Consider the following 5,224-nt stretch of genomic DNA (forward strand, 5'->3'; position numbering starts at 1 on the left):
TCAACAATCCATTGCAATATGACTCAGGATATATAAGCCAGATCAGAATCCCAATTTGCAGACACGGTGTTTCGGGGTGCTTGCCCCTCGTCAGTGCAAAGTATGGGGGTGTCTGATCTGGCTCATGAGAAAGCTATGTGGGGACCACGGGGGAACACTATTCTCCTTAAGGAGACTTTGCAAGCCAGTCTGGCTGCCAGGTAAGGGGACTTATAGCTGCAATGCCCCTCTGGGAAATATTCAAATTGTCTCTCCAGTAAAGGAGACAAACTCTAGCACAGCGCCACCTATTGGAAGTAGCGATCCTAAAAGTCACAAGTGGATTTTCAACAATCCATTGCAATATGACTCAGGATATATAAGCCAGATCAGAATCCCAATTTGCAGACACGGTGTTTCGGGGTGCTTGCCCCTCGTCAGTGCAAAGTATGGGGGTGTCTGATCTGGCTCATGAGAAAGCTATGTGGGGACCACGGGGGAACACTATTCTCCTTAAGGAGACTTTGCAAGCCAGTCTGGCTGCCAGGTAAGGGGACTTATAGCTGCAATGCCCCTCTGGGAAATATTCAAATTGTCTCTCCAGTAAAGGAGACAAACTCTAGCACAGCGCCACCTATTGGAAGTAGCGATCCTAAAAGTCACAAGTGGATTTTCAACAATCCATTGCAATATGACTCAGGATATATAAGCCAGATCAGAATCCCAATTTGCAGACACGGTGTTTCGGGGTGCTTGCCCCTCGTCAGTGCAAAGTATGGGGGTGTCTGATCTGGCTCATGAGAAAGCTATGTGGGGACCACGGGGGAACACTATTCTCCTTAAGGAGACTTTGCAAGCCAGTCTGGCTGCCAGGTAAGGGGACTTATAGCTGCAATGCCCCTCTGGGAAATATTCAAATTGTCTCCAGTAAAGGAGACAAACTCTAGCACAGCGCCACCTATTGGAAGTAGCGATCCTAAAAGTCACAAGTGGATTTTCAACAATCCATTGCAATATGACTCAGGATATATAAGCCAGATCAGAATCCCAATTTGCAGACACGGTGTTTCGGGGTGCTTGCCCCTCGTCAGTGCAAAGTATGGGGGTGTCTGATCTGGCTCATGAGAAAGCTATGTGGGGACCACGGGGGAACACTATTCTCCTTAAGGAGACTTTGCAAGCCAGTCTGGCTGCCAGGTAAGGGGACTTATAGCTGCAATGCCCCTCTGGGAAATATTCAAATTGTCTCTCCAGTAAAGGAGACAAACTCTAGCACAGCGCCACCTATTGGAAGTAGCGATCCTAAAAGTCACAAGTGGATTTTCAACAATCCATTGCAATATGACTCAGGATATATAAGCCAGATCAGAATCCCAATTTGCAGACACGGTGTTTCGGGGTGCTTGCCCCTCGTCAGTGCAAAGTATGGGGGTGTCTGATCTGGCTCATGAGAAAGCTATGTGGGGACCACGGGGGAACACTATTCTCCTTAAGGAGACTTTGCAAGCCAGTCTGGCTGCCAGGTAAGGGGACTTATAGCTGCAATGCCCCTCTGGGAAATATTCAAATTGTCTCTCCAGTAAAGGAGACAAACTCTAGCACAGCGCCACCTATTGGAAGTAGCGATCCTAAAAGTCACAAGTGGATTTTCAACAATCCATTGCAATATGACTCAGGATATATAAGCCAGATCAGAATCCCAATTTGCAGACACGGTGTTTCGGGGTGCTTGCCCCTCGTCAGTGCAAAGTATGGGGGTGTCTGATCTGGCTCATGAGAAAGCTATGTGGGGACCACGGGGGAACACTATTCTCCTTAAGGAGACTTTGCAAGCCAGTCTGGCTGCCAGGTAAGGGGACTTATAGCTGCAATGCCCCTCTGGGAAATATTCAAATTGTCTCTCCAGTAAAGGAGACAAACTCTAGCACAGCGCCACCTATTGGAAGTAGCGATCCTAAAAGTCACAAGTGGATTTTCAACAATCCATTGCAATATGACTCAGGATATATAAGCCAGATCAGAATCCCAATTTGCAGACACGGTGTTTCGGGGTGCTTGCCCCTCGTCAGTGCAAAGTATGGGGGTGTCTGATCTGGCTCATGAGAAAGCTATGTGGGGACCACGGGGGAACACTATTCTCCTTAAGGAGACTTTGCAAGCCAGTCTGGCTGCCAGGTAAGGGGACTTATAGCTGCAATGCCCCTCTGGGAAATATTCAAATTGTCTCTCCAGTAAAGGAGACAAACTCTAGCACAGCGCCACCTATTGGAAGTAGCGATCCTAAAAGTCACAAGTGGATTTTCAACAATCCATTGCAATATGACTCAGGATATATAAGCCAGATCAGAATCCCAATTTGCAGACACGGTGTTTCGGGGTGCTTGCCCCTCGTCAGTGCAAAGTATGGGGGTGTCTGATCTGGCTCATGAGAAAGCTATGTGGGGACCACGGGGGAACACTATTCTCCTTAAGGAGACTTTGCAAGCCAGTCTGGCTGCCAGGTAAGGGGACTTATAGCTGCAATGCCCCTCTGGGAAATATTCAAATTGTCTCTCCAGTAAAGGAGACAAACTCTAGCACAGCGCCACCTATTGGAAGTAGCGATCCTAAAAGTCACAAGTGGATTTTCAACAATCCATTGCAATATGACTCAGGATATATAAGCCAGATCAGAATCCCAATTTGCAGACACGGTGTTTCGGGGTGCTTGCCCCTCGTCAGTGCAAAGTATGGGGGTGTCTGATCTGGCTCATGAGAAAGCTATGTGGGGACCACGGGGGAACACTATTCTCCTTAAGGAGACTTTGCAAGCCAGTCTGGCTGCCAGGTAAGGGGACTTATAGCTGCAATGCCCCTCTGGGAAATATTCAAATTGTCTCTCCAGTAAAGGAGACAAACTCTAGCACAGCGCCACCTATTGGAAGTAGCGATCCTAAAAGTCACAAGTGGATTTTCAACAATCCATTGCAATATGACTCAGGATCTATAAGCCAGATCAGAATCCCAATTTGCAGACACGGTGTTTCGGGGTGCTTGCCCCTCGTCAGTGCAAAGTATGGGGGTGTCTGATCTGGCTCATGAGAAAGCTATGTGGGGACCACGGGGGAACACTATTCTCCTTAAGGAGACTTTGCAAGCCAGTCTGGCTGCCAGGTAAGGGGACTTATAGCTGCAATGCCCCTCTGGGAAATATTCAAATTGTCTCTCCAGTAAAGGAGACAAACTCTAGCACAGCGCCACCTATTGGAAGTAGCGATCCTAAAAGTCACAAGTGGATTTTCAACAATCCATTGCAATATGACTCAGGATATATAAGCCAGATCAGAATCCCAATTTGCAGACACGGTGTTTCGGGGTGCTTGCCCCTCGTCAGTGCAAAGTATGGGGGTGTCTGATCTGGCTCATGAGAAAGCTATGTGGGGACCACGGGGGAACACTATTCTCCTTAAGGAGACTTTGCAAGCCAGTCTGGCTGCCAGGTAAGGGGACTTATAGCTGCAATGCCCCTCTGGGAAATATTCAAATTGTCTCTCCAGTAAAGGAGACAAACTCTAGCACAGCGCCACCTATTGGAAGTAGCGATCCTAAAAGTCACAAGTGGATTTTCAACAATCCATTGCAATATGACTCAGGATATATAAGCCAGATCAGAATCCCAATTTGCAGACACGGTGTTTCGGGGTGCTTGCCCCTCGTCAGTGCAAAGTATGGGGGTGTCTGATCTGGCTCATGAGAAAGCTATGTGGGGACCACGGGGGAACACTATTCTCCTTAAGGAGACTTTGCAAGCCAGTCTGGCTGCCAGGTAAGGGGACTTATAGCTGCAATGCCCCTCTGGGAAATATTCAAATTGTCTCTCCAGTAAAGGAGACAAACTCTAGCACAGCGCCACCTATTGGAAGTAGCGATCCTAAAAGTCACAAGTGGATTTTCAACAATCCATTGCAATATGACTCAGGATATATAAGCCAGATCAGAATCCCAATTTGCAGACACGGTGTTTCGGGGTGCTTGCCCCTCGTCAGTGCAAAGTATGGGGGTGTCTGATCTGGCTCATGAGAAAGCTATGTGGGGACCACGGGGGAACACTATTCTCCTTAAGGAGACTTTGCAAGCCAGTCTGGCTGCCAGGTAAGGGGACTTATAGCTGCAATGCCCCTCTGGGAAATATTCAAATTGTCTCTCCAGTAAAGGAGACAAACTCTAGCACAGCGCCACCTATTGGAAGTAGCGATCCTAAAAGTCACAAGTGGATTTTCAACAATCCATTGCAATATGACTCAGGATATATAAGCCAGATCAGAATCCCAATTTGCAGACACGGTGTTTCGGGGTGCTTGCCCCTCGTCAGTGCAAAGTATGGGGGTGTCTGATCTGGCTCATGAGAAAGCTATGTGGGGACCACGGGGGAACACTATTCTCCTTAAGGAGACTTTGCAAGCCAGTCTGGCTGCCAGGTAAGGGGACTTATAGCTGCAATGCCCCTCTGGGAAATATTCAAATTGTCTCTCCAGTAAAGGAGACAAACTCTAGCACAGCGCCACCTATTGGAAGTAGCGAGGGGCAAGCACCCCGAAACACCGTGTCTGCAAATTGGGATTCTGATCTGGCTTATATATCCTGAGTCATATTGCAATGGATTGTTGAAAATCCACTTGTGACTTTTAGGATCGCTACTTCCAATAGGTGGCGCTGTGCTAGAGTTTGTCTCCTTTACTGGAGAGACAATTTGAATATTTCCCAGAGGGGCATTGCAGCTATAAGTCCCCTTACCTGGCAGCCAGACTGGCTTGCAAAGTCTCCTTAAGGAGAATAGTGTTCCCCCGTGGTCCCCACATAGCTTTCTCATGAGCCAGATCAGACACCCCCATACTTTGCACTGACGAGGGGCAAGCACCCCGAAACACCGTGTCTGCAAATTGGGATTCTGATCTGGCTTATATATCCTGAGTCATATTGCAATGGATTGTTGAAAATCCACTTGTGACTTTTAGGATCGCTACTTCCAATAGGTGGCGCTGTGCTAGAGTTTGTCTCCTTTACTGGAGAGACAATTTGAATATTTCCCAGAGGGGCATTGCAGCTATAAGTCCCCTTACCTGGCAGCCAGACTGGCTTGCAAAGTCTCCTTAAGGAGAATAGTGTTCCCCCGTGGTCCCCACATAGCTTTCTCATGAGCCAGATCAGACACCCCCATACTTTGCACTGACGAGGGGCAAGCACCCCGAAACACCGTGTCTGCAAA

Source organism: Anomaloglossus baeobatrachus, chromosome 3, assembly GCF_048569485.1.
Source record: "Anomaloglossus baeobatrachus isolate aAnoBae1 chromosome 3, aAnoBae1.hap1, whole genome shotgun sequence".
Taxonomy (NCBI): Eukaryota; Metazoa; Chordata; class Amphibia; order Anura; family Aromobatidae; genus Anomaloglossus; species Anomaloglossus baeobatrachus.